A 19,241-nucleotide genomic window follows, 5' to 3' on the forward strand; every position below is an offset into this window, starting at 1 on the left:
TCCACATCATGTCTGAGAGCACTAGAATGATATACACAATGTAGCTCAGGCTTGTACCACCACTGAGGGTTGGTCGGTACAGCAGGTGGGTCACGTGGAGTAATCAGTTTTCTATCTATCAAAGACGGATAGAGTTCAACATATGTCATTGGAATTGGATCAAAAGTGACCCTCTTCCTATCGTAGATGGTGCTGGTATTGTTGTTGTTTCAAGGTTGGTAGGCCTGCTGTTGCAGACGATGTTGTTATTGATAATGTTGTTATTGTTGTTGTTGATAATGTTGAGCTTCCCTGAAGGCAGGTGCTATATGAGCCACCTGGTGTTGGTTACTGGTAGGGCGAACAGTCTTCCTCTTCACAGAGGGTCTTCTCTTGATATGGGAAGACACGGCATGTGCCTCTCCCTCTTTCTTCTTTGCAAAGCCCTCATACTGCTTTGCAGAAGAGCCTTCATCCCTAGTCATACGTCCTTCTCGGACTCCTTCCTCTAGCCTCATCCCCATGTTCACCATTTCGGTGAAGTCTGAGGGAGCACTAGCTATCATCCTCTCATAATAAAATGAACCCAAGGTCTTCAAAAAGATCTTGGCCATTTCGTTCTCTTCGAGTGAGGACACAATTTGTGCGGCCAATTCACGCCACCTCTGGGCGTACTCCTTAAAAGTTTCCTTCTCTTCCTGGGACATAGCCCTCAGCTTGTCCCTATCAGGAGCCATATCAACATTGTACTTGTACTGCTTGACGAAAGCTTCGCCAAGATCATTGAAGGAGCGGATGTTCGCACTATCCAGACTCATATACCATCTGAGTGTGGCACCGGACAGGCTGTCCTAGAAATAGTGGATGAGGAGTTGATCATTCTCGGTCTAAGTTGACATCTTGCGTGCGTACATGACAAGATGACTGAGAGGGCAAGTGTTTCCCTTATATTTTTCAAAGTCAGGTACTTTGAACTTGATAGGGATTTTAACGTTGGGCACAAGGCACAACTCAACAGCAGATTTACCGAAGAGGTTTTTCCCTCTTAGAGTCTTCAGTTCCTTGCGCAGCTCAATGAATTGGTCGTTCATGGCATCCATTTTCTCATAAACATCTAGGCCCTCAGATGGCTCAGAAAGATAAATGGTGTCTTTGACTCTCGGTAACATGTGCACAACGGCAGGTGGCACAGCAAGGACCGGGCTAGATGCCGGCAGAGAAGCGAAGGTCGGAGCAAGACCCTCAGGCACAAAGTTTGCGGGCATCCCCCAGGGAAACCCGGATGGCATAGTCTGCGCGAAATAAGCAGTGGCGGCAGGCACAGTAGAGGAAGCTACCTCTGAGATGACCGTCCTCGCGGTAGGAGTTGCATGCGTTGGAGAAGATTGGCTCTGAGCAGCCAGCACCGACTCCATCATGACAGTCAGCCTAGGCACTTCCTCCTTCAATTCTCTAGTCTCTTGTTCAAAATGATCCATCAGCTTAGGTAGATTTGTCCCTGTGTTATACCGGTGCGTCAGCTTGTCTTCAAAATAAATGAAGAACACAGAGTTAGACCACTGATCAAGAAGCTCTGAAAAAATATGCTTATGCATATGATGCATGCAATGTTTGTGCATATGATTTACTTTTATTATCCGAGGAACTTTATAGAGATCTATTCGCAAATATTTGGAAATATTAATCATTTTAGACATATAATGGAATATTCATAGCAACGATATTTGGAAAATATTTTTACACCAATGAAGAAGTACAATTTTGGTAACCAAATACAATATAATAGAGAAGGAAAATGAACATCCTATGGAACCCTAGAAACAATCTTCCAAAGCTCTCGAGACCGGAAGATAAGCTACACGAAGCCTCTTCACCTCTCTCTCATAGGTTGCCTCCATATCTGCCTTCTCCTTGGCAAGTCGATCATACTTCCTCTTCCAAAACTTAGATGACTGAGGAAGAAGATAAGTAACCACATCATCTGGCTTATCAATAATCTGATGCTCCAGAAATTCTATCATAGCATCTTTATCTCTGAGTTGCTGAAGTAGCTCCTCTCGCTCACGGATCCAAGCACGTGAACGGTCTTCATATCTTAACTCCTCTACTCCTTGGTTAGGGAGGGTTGAAGGCCCAACCATAACAATAGGGGTAGGTCTCGGGTAGTCATAGGGCATGCGGTACTCAGAAGCTATCTTCCTCACCCAAGAGGTGTAGGGTTCCAAAGCAATACAATTCTTAGGACCAAGCTCTTTCCTTCCCTTCCTATGAATCTTTCTCCAAGCGTGGACCATCCTACCCTTCAAGTTCTGGGGATCTTTACCCTCTTGAAAGAACACACCTTCCAACAGAATGTTGTTAGGTTTATCCTTTAAGGGGAACCCAAGCTGACGGCGAGCCAAAATAGGGTTGTAGTTAATTCCACCACATGTACCAAGAAGAGGCACATTGGAGAATTCTCCACAAGAATCAATAATCTGCACACCATCATACACAAAGTTATACCAAAATATGTCATCATTAGTGAGAGACATAAGTCTCGTAAACCACCGTATACATCATTTGTTCTCCTTGAAGGCGAGCGTCTGAGGCAAGTGCGAAAGAAACCACATGTGCAACAGAGGCAAACAGCACACAATGGTACCACCACCCTTTGCATTCCTCATATGCAAAGAGAAATAAGTGTCACCCAACAGAGTCGAAACGGCTTCAAAGGCATCCTCACTCATGGCGTTCACATCCACAAATTTGTCGATGTTGGGGAATAACACTAGCCCATAGATGAGAAGTACAAATACGGCTTCAAAGGCATCCTCACTCATGGCCTTCCCAAATAGAGTAGCTTGGGCGATGAGAAAATCAGATGGGAGACCTTGAATTCCACCTTTGGTAGTCATATGAGCACCAATATCAGATACATCTATGTGCAACATATCAGCAATCTCTTGAAAAGAAGGGACCCTTTCCAAGCCATTGAACGACAACTGATCCAGAATAGGTATATCCACAAGATAGGCATACTCCTCAAGCATAGGCAAAAGCTGGAAATCCGGGAAAGTGAAGCAACGGTATCGAGGATCATAGAACTGCACCAACACACTCATCATACCTTCATCCATATGAGTAGCAAGAATAGATAGAAGCTTCCCATGGCGAGCTTTGAACTCCAAGGGATCTAATACATAGGATGTCAAACTCCTTAACTCTTTCAAGTCGGATTGTCTGAAACTGTACTTCTTCGTATTCCTTCTTTGCTTATCCATGTCTGAAAATTTGCAAATAGACCTCTTAAGTTCCTTGAATATTTTCTTGTTCATTATATGGATGCAAATGAATGCATGAATGCATGGATGCAACAACCACACTCAAGGATCAAGCAAGTCACGCCATACAAAGGTCACGGGATGGATCAAGTCATCCTCAATATCAATCATCCATTTTGTTGGATTATGGTTTACACCTTATCAACACCCAATTTCCATTGATATTGAGGATATACGAGAACAAATCAACCGCGAATCAAGGGTTTGTTGCAAGTCACGAGCACGGAGTCTCGGTTAAGAACCACCCAAAGGGAGTGTACTATGGTTAAACCTGACAATCATGTTCTAAAAGAGGTTCCCATAGTCATCATCTCATCTTTTGGATATTGTCAGATAAACGACTACTTGTATTCCAAAAATATTCTCAAGAGAGACTCTTATGAGTGTAGTATCGCGTAACAATCGTATCAAATCTTACACTTGAACGGTCTTTGCACTACGTCCTAAAATAGGCCAAGATGGGCTAGGTAATCTAAGGTCCTTGGCTTCTAAGGTATATATTGGAAAGAGTAATTCCTAACCACGACTACTCGTGTGACATTATTGATCCCAACAAAACCTCCACCAAGTGAATGGGCTTGCAAGTCAACTTGCTAAGGAATAACTCCACACAAGTCGACAAGACTATGCCATTCTCCTATCATAAGTGCACTCAAGTTCGGGTATGGAACTCAACTCACAAGAGACCACCAAGCACACAAGCAATTGATATATATCAAGCAAATCAAATAATATAAACAATACAATCATCCCAAATTTGCACAAAAATATATCCCAAATAAATATAAACATACAATACAACAAAGGCAAAAAGTAGGCTAAACCCACTAGGAAGCATGATCCCCAGCAAAGTCGCCATTTTTCTGTAGCGGGGTATTCGTTACCTTTAGATTTATTGACTAAATCAAAAGTAAATCATACAATTCGAGTCGCCACCACACTTCTATTTATCCAAAGGAAAGGTTAGAAAGCGAACAAAAATCGAGAAGTTTTATCAAATTAAAAACTAATAAAAATGTCGGACATCTGGGGTAAGGGGGTTGGTTATGCAATGGGAAGGTTTTAAGCACCCAAAACATCCTTAGTACTCTAAGGGAGCCCTTTTTGCAAAGTGTATTGTAAGTTGGTATTTGTGAAAATATTTGTGCAAACATGATTGGGGAGATGAGAAAAGAATATACATATTATTTACAGTTTTTTTGTTTGAATGGATAAACCCATTGCCTACGTACCATCACAAAAGGTAGGATCAAAACCTTGTAGTTCAGGGTAAATATTTCAAAATATTTGTGAATTGAATTGATCAAAAGCCTTAAGGTCTTTTGTTATCAAAGGGAGAAAACTCAACCTAAACTAAAAATCCACCATGTGAGGAGAGCTTCAACATACTAGTGAGGGATCCACCCTATAATAAGTATGGAAGACTTATAGTCCAATCACTAAGGATGAGGTGAGGTTTACATCAATCACTACGATAACTCAAACCTATGGCTAATGTTTATGAAACTTTTTAACAAAGGTGGCCATTGGAACCAAAAAAATCTCTTGAAGTGAGTTGTATTTACAAATTATAAGTATTCATAAAATGAAGTCAAATTTGACTTATGATTCAATTCAAAATAAGTATTAATGAAAAGAGTTTGAAAAGTCAGAGGCATATGGCCTAGGTTTCTAGTTTTGAAAACAATGTCAATGTTTGCACAAAAAGAGTTTGGCTTGAGTTAGAATGGAGGGAAGAAGAGAAGGGCTAGTCCTAAACATGCAAAGAAGAGTAAACAGATAAAACCCTTGGAGTTCCTTTCTTGAGATCATAAAGATGATTCAAGATGCTCCTTTCCTTGGGACTTAGCAATTAACTCAAGCAATCAAACAAATATTCAATCAAGCTCCTAGGATCTCCATTTGGCTTGTCTCTCTTAACTTGGATGCTTATGACAATGGACCTTCTAACTATCTCAAGTTTGGAATCCCTATCACACAAGAACAAAAAATCAAAAAGTTCACAATGCAATAAGAGGAATGGACAAAGAGAGAGTTTAGATTAGGGGTCCTTTCAAGTCAACTTCAAGATTTAAGAATTCTAAAGGCATGAGGCCTAGTTGCTCTTCAATCAATTTTAGCATTCTAAAGACATGACACCTAGTTGCTCTTGAACTCCATTAAGAATAGGTGAGGTCCTAATTCTAAGTCCTTTCTCCTTTTTGCATTGGGTTCACACAAACAATCACAGAAACAAACACAAAGCCACAATATATTTATATACAATAGTAAGCTCAAATGAGCAAAAGGAAAATGGCATAAACATAAACATGAGCTCAAATGAGCCAAGGGAAAAGACAATATAAATAAATGAGCAAGAAATTAAATTGCGTTAAAGTAAATTAGTAGTTAGTGTTAGTGTGCCATAAGGCAATTTAGCGCTATGTTAAGCAATCGTAAGTGGACTAATCTAGTAGTCACACCTATCTGAGATCGGTCAATAAAACTATAGGCAAATAAACACAAGTTAGAGATCATGACTAGTACGCCAAGCTCCTCCACATTGCCATGCCAAAAGAAAAGAAGAAAGACCTTGTATAGATTTCAGGTTCTTTGCTTGACCAAGAAGCAACCTATCTCGGACGCAATGCAATTCACTTGATCTTTGATCAAGTTGAGTTTGATTTGGATCAAAGAAGTATAAGCCTCCCATGTGTCAAGGCTAACCATAAATCATTAACTCATTGGTCCAAAGAAAAAGAAGAAGATGAGATCGTGGGAGCCTCATCCAAGGGTTCAGGTTCAACCACGTGGGGACAGCGGTGGAAACCACCATCTTCTCTGGTGAGCAAACAGAAACCGGCCACCAGTTGATGGTTTTGCAACCACAACCAAATTACACGTGCCTTATACCAAATTAAAGTCGGGGTGATGTACATCACCCCTGTAACCTTGGATTGCTCTCAAGATCTCTATGGAAAGAGAAATCTGAGATGGAAAATCCAGGTGTTCAATCTGAAATGCATCAATTCATAAAATTAAAGCCACCATTGGCTTGCCTCTCACACGAGGATTTCAGAGAACCAAACAAACACAAGCAGATCATAATATATGGTGAGATATGGATCAAAACAGTTGAGATGTAAACCTTTGAAGTGCAACTTTGATGAGCACGATCCACTCCAATTCTTGCTTGCAGTTTGATCTTGAGGTGATGATGATGATAGACTTAGGAATTATAAACTGGAGATCAACCAGGGAAGTTGAAATTCAAGTTTCAATTTGAGAAAATAAAATCAAAATTCCTCTAGTCTGGTTAGGCTTCCAATTCTGTAGAGCTTCAGATTGATTCAAGGATGAAATTTGAATGAGGTAAGGTGCTTATTTATAGCTGCAGCTGCAAGCAAAGTGTGTGGAATCCGTGTGCATGAAGCTTTGGGTCCTGCATGCATGGGCCTGTACAGGTGCATGTGAGGCCCAAAAGCTGATGGAAATGAATACTGAACACATACAAAATGGAAATGGACGTGTGATTTGAATGGTATTTGCTTGTGCATGAAGGTTTCATGTGAAATGCATAAATGGTCACAAATGTTCCTCTCTTCTTAAGTCAATAATGGAAAATCCAAACATAGGCATGTGAGTAATGGTTGGAAAGGTCTTGAGATAAGGAACAAAAGTTATGTTGGGTAAAAATCCATTTGGAGTTTGGAAATATGTGAAAAATGGCCATGAAGTTTGATGTACAAAACATGTCTTTGAAAAATCTGTCAAAAGTGACCAACTTCAAGCCCTTCTGTTTCAACATCAAAGTTGTAGATATTTTCAAGATGATTAATTTTTAATTCAATTTTACATCATTTGGATTTTTTATGAGAAAGTTATGAGCACTTGAAGTTGGACTTTTTCAAGATTCAATGGCTTTGGTCCAAAGTGACCCATAATGTTTTGTATTATCACATGTACTTATTTTAGGATTATGAAATTTTGTCAAACATAAAATTTGAAGTAGACATCTTAAGCTTTCCAATTCAATTTGTCTCACCTAAAAATCATAAAAAATGAAGAAGTTAGGTCCTTGGGAAATTGACCCAAAATTAGGGTTTCAGTCAAAATGACCTATAATGTTTTGAAATGAATGATGACCTTCCAAGTTTATAAATGGATTTGAGATGAATGTAAAATTTATTCATATGGTTCTTAAGAACATTTTTTCTCTTGGGGTCATCTTCATTTGACAAACACATCAAAAGTTAGGCCTCAGTGGATTTCAGTTTGGTCAGATGACTTGACTGGTCAACTTCTCAAGGCCAAACTTCAAATCTTGATGAATGAATGATTTAGGATACTCACATAGGCTTGTAGCACCTCAAATTTGCACCTATCATTATACATACATTGTCATTATTAGGTCATAACATAACATGGTCCACTGCATAACATTGCATTGTCCCCTTTGCCCCAAGTGCAAGTCATCAGAAGAATTAGGTCAAACTGGTCAGGAGATCAGTCAGTCAAGCAAGCAAGTACAAATTCCATTGAGCTAAGGCCCTAGGGTTGGTCCAACATGTTCACATGACTTGGGGATCCATTTGAAGTGTTTTGGTCAAGGATTGGATGATCAGAAGTCATCAGTCAATGCACAGTCAGTCAGAAACCCTAAAAAGTCAAACTTGGTCAACTGGGCTTGATTTTATGGTTTGGATGGATGGATTTGGTTTGATAGAGCTTATTCATGTCCAAATAGGCCTCATATATCATGTCAAACACCATCATGGAAGAATTTGAAGCCAGATCAGAAATTTCCAAAAATAGAAACTGGACCTGTAATTGAAACCTGCCAAAAATGGAAAGTCTTGATCCTCAAACTTACATCATGATACAAGCTTCAAATGAATTTTTTCCCAACATGAAAGTTGAAGATCGTGTTCTCCCATTTCCAAAAAGTCCAAGAACACTCAATTCCCATGTATGGTTGGCAAGTTATGATCAAGTCATTCTCAAATATTTTTGAACTTCAAAAGGCCATATCTCTCAAACCATTTGGCCAATTTGGGTGGGGTTTTTTGCTACAAGTCACATTTGATGCCCTCTTTCCAAATATGTCACCATCATTCACCAAAACATCATAGATCAAAATGGCATTTTTGAACTTACATGAATTAATTTCAAGTGAGGTTGAAATTTGACTTTTTGAAATAACCTTTTTTAATCATTTTGGCCAATTGAGAATGAATAGAAATCATATTTTGGACATGTTCAAGGCCCATTTTCGTGCAGTACATACACCCATTACCAACTTGCTTGAAAATTGGCAAAAGGACACTTTTTACCAACTCCAATTCCACTTTTTCATTAACCTTGATTAGTACCATTAAACAGCATATATATTCATCATTTTCTCTCTGAAAGAAACCCTAGCAGCCACATTTGACAAGCAGAAAAACTCTTTCTCTCATTTTCTCATTCTTCCTCATTTTCTCTCATTCTTGAAAAATCTGCAAAAGAACTCAAGAGCTTGACCTTGCCTTACTTGATACACCATTTACTCACCATTCTGAGCTCATTCTAATCTTCATCCACTGACTGTAAAGGCCATTTCCACGACTGTTTTTCTTCAAGCATCATCAATGGCAGTCCAAGGTTAAAGCCATTTCAAGCTATTTCGAGCCAAGCCAACTTCATCATTCAACTTTAGGGAGCTTAAGGAGCATCTGTTTCACTTTAACATGGCCAAATAACAACTGTATCGACACTGCCCTTCCAACTTGGTAAAATTTCGACCTCCTTGTTTCTTTAAACTATTACATGCTTTAGAGAGATCTTTGCACGCTGAGTTCCATGGTAGCTTTCGTTTTGAAAATGATTGGGTGATGCTTGAGATATGCTGTTTTTAAGTTTGATGTTGAAATGATTTCTTGCTCGATTCATGCTGTGTGAGTTGATTTTGTTGAAATAAATGATGGATTCATGTTGCTTGTTGTTTGCTGATCATTTTTGTATATCCAATTGTAATTTCTGGAAAAAATTTGTTGGAATCGAATTTGGGAAGATGAAGGTGATGTTACTGTACATGGAACCCTAGATTTGTTCATCCATTTCCCAGAATTTGAATCCCCACGTGCATTGCATGACCCTGTAGCCAACAGCCAATAGAAACATTTCCTCTTCTTGGCCAAAACGACCGTGTTTCAATTAGTGACTTGGTTAATTACAAAAATGCCATGGCCGTGGCACATGTCCCATTGAATTATGTTGTTTTTCATTTTTAATTTCACTTTTGATCACCAAACTTGTAAAAATCATAAGTTCATCATTTTAAGTCCAATTTGAATGGGATTTTTTGCATTCTTTTCATCATGATCTCTAATTAATTGTCATATTTTTTCCAGATTTTTGTGATGAATGGATTTTATTTGGCATATTGGTTTGTAACATGTATCCACATTTTGCACATTTTACCAAATCATTTGTGAAATAGTCATGCTTTATCCTTTCACCTTGAAAATTTTTGTGCACAAAATAGACACATTCATGTTGATTTTGATGTAGAGTTTGTGAATTTATCTTATCTGGTTTGTGAGTTATGAATTTTTGAAGTAGGGTGTGACAATTTGTGTCACACCATTGATGTATAACTTCATGATTTTCAATACCATGTTTCTTGAACTCCAATTGATCTGAATTTTTGCATGAACTTACTCTTGGATGTCAATGGATCCCGTCGAGTACGACGGATGCGTAGGGGTGCTAATACCTTCCCTTCGCATAATCGACTCCCGATCCCATTCCCTTTGGTCGCGAGACCATGTTCTTTCCAGGTTTACTCTGAGCGTTTCCTTTCCCTCCTTTGGGATAAATAACGCACGGTGGCGGCTCTGTTGTTCTTGTTTTCCCGCCGGTTTTTCGCGTGATGCGACAAGGCTAATATATGCATAAAATAATGAATTAAAGAACTTCCATTGATTTAGTTTGATCATAGGTTGAGATTTCTTCAAGAGCAAGGCACAATCAATGCACATTTGAATTAGAGTTTCCTTGGGAAACAAGCCTCAAGTCCTTTGGTTTATCTTGATCAAATTGACAAATTGAGACACTTGGGAGACATATATGATGATTTAGAGCTTTTGGAACCATTGTAATGCTTGCTTTCATCTTCATCTGGCCATTTCAATGAGCATAGAAGCCTCCTAGGAGCAAGGGATCACTTGACTGCTTATGCTTCAGAACCAAAGATGTTAGTGACATATTTTTGTGCTTTTGGTTAGTAAACAAAATAAGAAAAGCAATAATATACAATTCAAGCATGCTTGGTGGTCTCAAACCAAATCACACAAGTCCCAACCCAAGGGTTAAGGAGCCACACATGCTATGATCTTTAAGGCAATGCAATGAGCAATGATATGATGCCATGAGGGATCTTAGGGTCAAAATTAGGGTCTTACAGTATGGATGTGAAGAGAGAAATCCAAAGGTTGATGGATGAAGGATTGATTCAGATTGTTCAATCCCGTCATGTAGATGATGATGTCAATGTTTAAGTCCTTGTTTTCAAAACTCCTGAAAGAGTGGTTATTCAGTATGATAGTAGCAGCAGTAACAACATCAGTAATAGATCGGTATCGCCGTTGGTTATACGGTTAGCGGGTCTAGTTCCATATGCATTCGATAAGGCTGTCCCATATCAGTACAATGCTACTATGTTGGAGAATGGTCAAAAGGTTCCTTTGCCTACGACAAATTCTTTTGTAAGCATAGTTGATGTTACCAAGGTGACTCGTATTGGTCGTGTGTTTGGGTCGGTGTTCCCAAAGAAGGTGGAAGATGTATATGGTAGTAAGAAGGTTGATGTACCAGTAGTAGAGTCTGTTAGTGCTCCAAAGTGTCAATCTGGTGAATCCAGCGGCTTGAAGCATAATGATGATGATGAGGTACTCAAACTGATCAAGAAGAGTGAATTCAATATGGTGGAGCAGCTTCTCCAAACTACCTCAAAGACTTTTGTACTGTCTCCATTAATGAACTCAGAAGCGCATAGAGAAGCACTGAAGAAAGTTCTTGAACAAGCTTATGTGGAACATGAAGTTACGGTGGATCAATTTGATCATATCGTGGATAACATCACTTCCTGCAATAATCTCAATTTCTGTGATGAAGAACTCCCCGAGGAGGGTAGAAATCATAACTTGGCTTTGCATATCTCAATGAATTGTAAAGATGACGCTCTGTCAAATGTGTTAGTAGACACCAAATCTTCATTAAATGTGTTAGTAGACACTGTGATTGGCGAAGTGGACCTTCCAGTAAAGATAGGTCCGAGTGACTTCCAAAATACTTTTCAAGTAATGGATATCCGCCCGACCTATAGCTGTTTGTTGGGAAGGCCATGGATTCATGAGGAAGGAGCAGTTACTTAAACGTTGCATTAGAAGCTGAAGTTTCTCAAGAATGGAAAGCTTGTTATTATTGGTGGGGAGAAGGCTTTGTTGGTTAGCAAACTGTCATCTTTATCTTATGCAGAAGCTGAGGATGAGGTTGGAACCCCATTCCAAGCCTTATCTATTGCTGAGGAAAAGAGAGTTAGGGCACCCATGTCCTCATTCAAAGATGCATTGAAGATTGTTGAAGATGGTCAGTCAGATCAGTGGGGGCGGATGGTAGAGGTCACCAAGAACTAGAGCAGAGTCGGATTGGGTTTCCAACAAGGTTCATCAGTGGTTAGATCTGAAGATGTGCAACTCAGTTTCCATAGTGGAGGGTTCATTCATGGTAATGAACAACACTTAGCTGCTGTGCTAGAGAATGATGAAGATGAATATTGCGACAATTGGATTGTTGTTGATATTCCTATTATTATGCATCGATCTAAGTAATTGCTTTTATTTGTTTTTGAAAATCCTTCTCCTATGCATAAGGGAGAAGTAAACATTGTTTGGGCATTTTCAAATTTGATCGTGAATAAAATATAATTCTATTTCATCCACATCTATGATGTTTTGTTTTTACTTTTTGCTTTATTCCGAAAATGGTAATCACAAAAAAACATAAATAAACAACAAATTGTCGAACTGCATAATATTTGGTCACATATCACTTCTCTAAAATCAAAAATCAAATCATTATGCAGGTTGGTTTCTAACCTCATTGAATACAATGATCCTTCTCCTTCTCCAAATTTTCAATTCCCTGTGTTTGAGGCTGAGGAAGAAAGTGATGAATTGTCTCGTCTTCTTGAGCATGAAGGAAAAGCCATTCAGCCATTCGAAGAGAAGATTGAGTTGGTCAACTTGGGTTCCAAGGATGACGTGAAGGAAGTCAAGATTGGATCTCGACTATGTCCTGAAGTTAAGAAGGGGCTGATTGATCTTCTTCGAGAGTATTTAGATGTGTTTGCTTGGTCCTATCAAGACATGCCTGGTTTGGATTCTGAGATAGTGGATCATAGATTGCCGTTGAAGCCAGAATTCCCGCCGATCAAGTAGAAATTATGAAGGACTCATCCTGGTATGGCAGTGAAGATTAAAGAAGAAGTGCAGAAGCAGATTGATGTTGGTTTCCTTGTCACTGCTAAGTATCCGCAGTGGGTGGCCAATATTGTGCCTGTGCCGAAGAAGGACGGAAAGGTTTGCATGCGTGTTGATTATAGAGATTTGAATAAAGCCAGTCTGAAAGATGATTTCCCTCTGCCACACATTGATATGTTGGTAGACAATACAGCTAAGTTCAAAGTCTTTTCGTTTATGGACGGATTTTCCGGTTATAATCAGATCAAGATGGCACCCGAAGATATGGAGAAGACCACATTCATTACACCCTGGGGAACATTCTGTTATAGAGTGATGCCTTTCAGTTTGAAAATGCTGGTGCAACATACCAGAGAGCAATGACTACTCTTTTTCATGATATGATGCATAAAGAGATTGAAGTCTATGTTGATGATATGATTGCTAAATCCATTAATGAAGAGGAACATGTTAAGCATTTGTTGAAGCTATTTCAGCGTTTGAGGAAGTATAAACTTCGCTTGAATCCTAATAAGTGTACTTTTGGTGTTTGTTCTGGTAAGTTGTTGGGCTTTATTGTCAGTGAGAAGGGCATTGAAGTTGATCCTGCCAAGGTCAAAGCAATACAAGAGATGCCTGCACCCAAAACTGAGAAGCAAGTCAGAGGTTTTCTCGACCGCTTGAATTACATTTCCAAATTCATTTTGCATATGACTGCCACATTTACGCCTATATTCAAGCTTCTTCGGAAAGATCAGTCTTGTGATTGGACAGAGGATTGCCAGAGAGCTTTTGATAATATCAAGGAGTATCTGCTTAAGCCTCTGATTCTGTCTCCGCCTGTTGAAGGAAGACCATTGATCATGTATTTGATTGTGCTTGAAGAGAGTATGGGTTGTTTTCTAGGTAAGCAACACGAGACTGGAAAGAAAGAATATGCTATTTACTACCTCAGTAAGAAGTTCACCAATTGTGAGACTCGGTATTCTATGCTTGAGAAAACTTGTTGTGCATTAGCTTGGGCTACTAAGGGTTTGGGTCAGTATATGTTAAATCATACCACTAGGTTGATATCCAAAATGGATCCAATCAAGTATATTTTTGAGAAACCTGCTTTAATAGGGAGGATTGTCCGTTGGCAGATGTTGTTATCATAGTATGATATTCAATAACGATCTCAGAAAGCAATCAAAGGTAGTGTCTTGGCTGACCATTTGGCTCACCAACCGATTGAAGATTACCAGTCAGTGCAATATGATTTTCCTGACGAAGAGATCTTGTACTTGAAAATGAAAGATTATGATGAACCATTGCTTGAAGAAGGGCTAGAACCTGGTTCCCGTTGGGGCATGGTATTTGATGGAGTTGTTAATGAGTATGGTAATGGTATTGGGGCAGTAATCATCACTCCCCAAGGCACGCATTTTCTGTTTATAACCAGATTGACTTTCAAGTGTACAAATAATATGGCAGAATATGAAGCTTGCATTATGGGGCTTGAAGAGGCCATTGATCTCAGAATCAAGTATTTAGACGTCTCTGGAGATTCAGCTTTGGTCGTGAATCAAATCAAAGGTGAATGGGAGATGAATCAACTCGGTTTGATACCATATAGAGATTATGTGAGGAGGATTTCAAATTTCTTTATAAAGGTTTAGTTTCATCACATCCCTCGAGATGAGAACCGGTTGGTAGATGGTCTTGCAACGTTGGCATCAATGATTATAGTAAAGTATTGGAATAAAGTTCCCAACTTGACTGTGATGCGTCTTGATAGGCCAGCTCATGTGTTTGCCGTTGAAGAGGTCAAAGATGAAAAGCTGTGGTATTATGATATCAAGTGTTTTCTCCAAAGTCAAAATTATCCTCCTGGGGCATCTTTGAAAGATAAGAAGACTTTGAGAAGATTAGCCAGCAATTTCTACCTGAATGGTGATGTGTTGTACAACAGAAACTTTGTTATGGTTCTGCTCAGATGCGTGGATAGATACAAAGCATACTTATTAATGACTGAAGTCCATGAAGGTTCCTTTGGTACTCACTCCAATGGACATGCAATGGCAAAAAAGATGTTGCGAGCATGTTACTATTGACTGACAATGGAATCTGACTGTTGCAAGTTTGTGAAGAAGTGCCACAAGTGTCAAATATATGCAGATAAGATTCACATTCCTCCGACACTATTGAATGTCATTTCCTCCCCATGGCCCTTCTCCATACGGGGAATTGATATGATTGGCATGATTGAGCCCAAACCGTCGAATGGACATCGTTTCATTTTGGTAGCTATTGACTACTTCACAAAGTGGGTTCAAGCGGCATCGTATGCGAATGTAACAAAGCAAGTTATTGTAAGGTTTATCAAGAATCAGATTATATGTCATTATGGTGTGCCAAGTAAGATCATTATTGATAATGGATCGAACTTGAATAACAATATGGTTGAAGCTCTTTGCAAGGACTTCAAGATTGCACATCATAATTCTTCTCCCTACAGACCCAAGATGAATGGGGTTGTTGAAGCTGCGAATAAGAACATCAAGAAGATTATTCAGAAGATGGTTGTAACGTACAAGGATTGACATGAGATGCTCCCATTTGCTTTGCACGGGTATCGTACATCTATCCGCACTTCAACAGGGGTAACCCCTTTCTCTCTTGTTTACAGAATGGAAGTTTTGCTCCTCGTAGAGGTTGAGATCCCATCATTACGTGTGCTGATGGAAGCCAAGTTGACTGAGAATGAATGGTGTTAGGCCAGGTATGACCAGCTGAATCTGATTGAAGAGAAGAGATTGACTGTCATGTGCCATGGTTAGTTATATTAGCAGAGAATGAAGAAAGCTTTTGATAACAAGCTTGGACCTCATGTTTTCCGAGAAGGTGACCTTGTGCTCAAGAAGATTCTATCTTTCAAACCAGATTCTAGGGGCAAATGCAATACTAAGTATGAAGGTCCATATGTTGTTAAGAGAGCCTTTTTAGGCGATGCTTTGATTCTTACAACTATGAATGGTGAAGAGTTCACGCGTCTTGTGAATGTAGATGCAGTCAAGAAATACTTCGCCTAAAAAAGGAAAAGAACAGCTCGCTAAGTTGAAATCCTGAAAGGGCTGCTTAGGCAAAGAAGAGCGTCTTGGAGGATCAAAAACCCGAAAGGGCGGTCCAGGCAAAAATTAGAGAAATAAAATAGAAAGATTTATCCTGATAAGTTTAGTACCCCACCTTGGGGAAATTTATGCAAAATTAGGGATTATGGCAAGCAACTGTATCCTACTGATCTTCCGTTTTGAAGGCGTTCTTGAGCACAACGGTCGATTTTGATTGTTTCGTCCCTAGTAGCGGTCAAGAGCACAATGGATATTAGGAGTTGGTAGAAGTATTAGTGATCATTGTATTTAATTTAACCCTTTTTCCATGGAAATTACCATTTTTAACTATCTAAAAATCTATGGAGTCATGTCATTTACAAACTACCATTCTATTAAGTAAAGTTGAGCTTTTATCCAATTGTTTCTACTCTTATTTAATTCTGCCAAATAGTTTTAAATTTTATTATGATCATCTTGAAAATTAAAATTTTAATCAAAATCATATTTTCTTAAACATATAAAAGCATTAATTTTAAGCAATCGATTTCATTTAAGAGGAGTATCAACAGTGGTTCGAAAGCAGTAAAGCCCTAAGTGTGGAGCATTATTGGTTCTCCCCAAGCAGTACGCGCAATTTCTCTTTCATCCCCGACAATATTGTTCAACACCCGGTATTTGTTGATTTCTCCAGGAGGTTAATTCTCCATTGTCCCCAACTAAGTTGGTATTCATTCCCCATCCGAGTTTATATTTGTTCTCTAGCGGAATGCAGACATTTCGTTGTAGTAGTTCGCATGATTCTGGCAGAACTTTGGTTTTCTCGCTAGTCGCAATCGGATTTGCTCCTAGCAAAGTTTCCTCCTAGTTTCTAAGCATCTATTTATGTTTATCCCCTGCAAAGTTGTCTCCCATTTGATGTGGTTTTGACCAAAAATTCCCTGCAGAATTGGTAACATTTTCCTCAGCAGATCTCCTCCTTCCCCAGCTAGGGTTGAGCCTTTGGGATGTTGATCTCTCTTTTCTCCAGCAGTTGTTTCCATCTTTTGTGGATTGACCGAGAATTGTATCGATGATTCAAATCTGCGACTTCTTTGTATCCTTTGAGATCGTTTTGTCAGCATAATCACCATTATATACATATACATACACATATATGCATTCATATAACTTCATTTTTTTCACTTATTAACTCATTCTTGTAATTCTTATTCTCTGTTATGGTGGTACTTGATCCACGTACAGATTTGGTGTGTCTCTCCTCCTTCAATTGTAGAGTGTCAGCCCCTTAAGCAGAAAGATTTTAACCCTTCTCGTTTCCCCACTGAGTTATTTCCTCATTGATGATTATTATTTCAACCTCCTCCCTAGTTGATTATCTGGATGGAATCACTCCCCTTTAGTTATACCCTCATTGGGTTGAGTCTTGTTTGACCGTTTCTTTCTAGATCTTACCTAGATAGATATTTTTGGTCCCCTAAGAGTTTTTACCCAATAACTGGTAGTATTCTTCTTAGTTGGCGATTTGTTACTTCTTGCCCAATACCCGGCAAAAGTAACTCCTTTTTCTCCCTAGCTAATTCGTTTTCACGTTTCCTCAGGAAGTATATCCTTGATATGTTCATCCTAACCGGTGACAAATATTTTCTTCCCCTTCTTTGAGTTTATCCTTGATATGTTCATCCTAACCGATGAAGGATATTCTCATCTTTGGTATTCTACCCAGTAACAGGTAGTTGTAATCCCTATTTTGTTTCCTAGAGAGTTAATCCTTGATATGTTCATCCTAACTAATGACGGGTTTCCTCCTCTTTGCGGCCTTCTTCCCAGTAACTAGTAGTTGTAAATCCTGTTTTTCTCCCCTCGGAGTCTATCCTTGATATGTTCATCCTAACCGGTGAAGAATATTCTCTTTGATGATATTCTATCTAGCGTCCGATAGATGTAATTCCTACTTTTGTTGTTCAGGTGGTTTATCCTTGATATGTTCATCTTAACCGGTGACGGATATCTTCCTTAACATCCTTAGGCAAGTTTATCCTTGATATGTTCATCTTAACCGATGACGGATTTTCTTTCCTTTGAGTCTATCCTTGATATGTTCACTTTAACCAGTGACGGATATTCTCTCCCTTTGGTCTTCTGCCCAATAACCGGTAGTTGTAAATCCTATTTTGAGCTTTTCCCCAGCAAGTCTATTCTTACCCAGTAACCGGTAATGAATTCACATCCTGGCGACCCTCAGTGATTGATCCTTGATATGTTTACCCTAACCGGTAACAGATGTCCTCTCTGTCATATTTCTATTACCCCCTTCCCTAGTAACAGGTAGTGGATAATATATTTCTGCTCCTCCTGTGTTGAAGATTGTTTCTTCCCCAGTCGAGTTGAGTGCGTGTTTCATTAGTGAAGTCGTTTTTCCTGTAGGGTTCGAGTATTTCAGTTTTTTTTTAGATCTACATGTTCCCCTGTAGACGTTCCTTTTGTTTCCCCAGCTGAGTCTTTCCATTTTCATGGAATTCCTCTAGTCCAACAATTGTTTTTAAGTCGTAGCCTGGCCTACGCATAACCCTTTATCCCCTAGAGTCTATGTCTCCCCAGTAAGTTTTTCCTTACGGAATGCATTACACTTCTACGGACTTTCGGTGTCTCTGATTTCTTTTCCTTTGTGGCAATATTTCCCCACAGAGATTTATTTTACATTCATATCATATGCATCATGAGGTCTCTTAGGGACCAAAATTTGTTTCTATATGTTGTTATTTAATCCCATTCTACTGAGTCGATACGAAGATTTTAACCTTCTCCTCCTCAGTTAGAATGTCCTTAAATAGGGGCAGCTGTAAGACCCCAATTTTGACCCTAAGACCCCTCATGTTATTCATATCATATGCATTATCATTGGGATCACACGTTGGCATCCTCCTCACCCTTCACTCCTTGGGTTTATTTTGGGAGAGATCACCAAGTACCATGTGATTGTATCATACTTGTTATTTTATCATTTACTAACCAAAATACCAAAAATATGTCTTTGCATTTGTCTAACTCTTTTGTAGGTAGGGCACTTGATCACCTTTGATCTATCAAGTTCACATCTAGGGTTTAAGACCCTCATTTCAAAGAGCTCAAGCAAGGAATGCCCCACAAAGGCTCTAGATATCATATATGAGTCCCCGTGATCTTTACATGTTATTTTGATCAAGAATTCTTCAAAAGTTTGGATTTGGTTTGCCTTGGAAACCCTAATTCATCTGGGTATCTTGTGTAACTTCTTCAACAAGCTTCTTCACCAATTGATCAAATATTTCAAGGGCATCTCAAATTTCATCATCTTATGCATATATGATCTCCCAAGAATCCAAAAA

This window comes from Lathyrus oleraceus, chromosome 2 (genome assembly GCF_024323335.1).
Source record: "Lathyrus oleraceus cultivar Zhongwan6 chromosome 2, CAAS_Psat_ZW6_1.0, whole genome shotgun sequence".
NCBI classification, from domain to species: domain Eukaryota; kingdom Viridiplantae; phylum Streptophyta; class Magnoliopsida; order Fabales; family Fabaceae; genus Lathyrus; species Lathyrus oleraceus.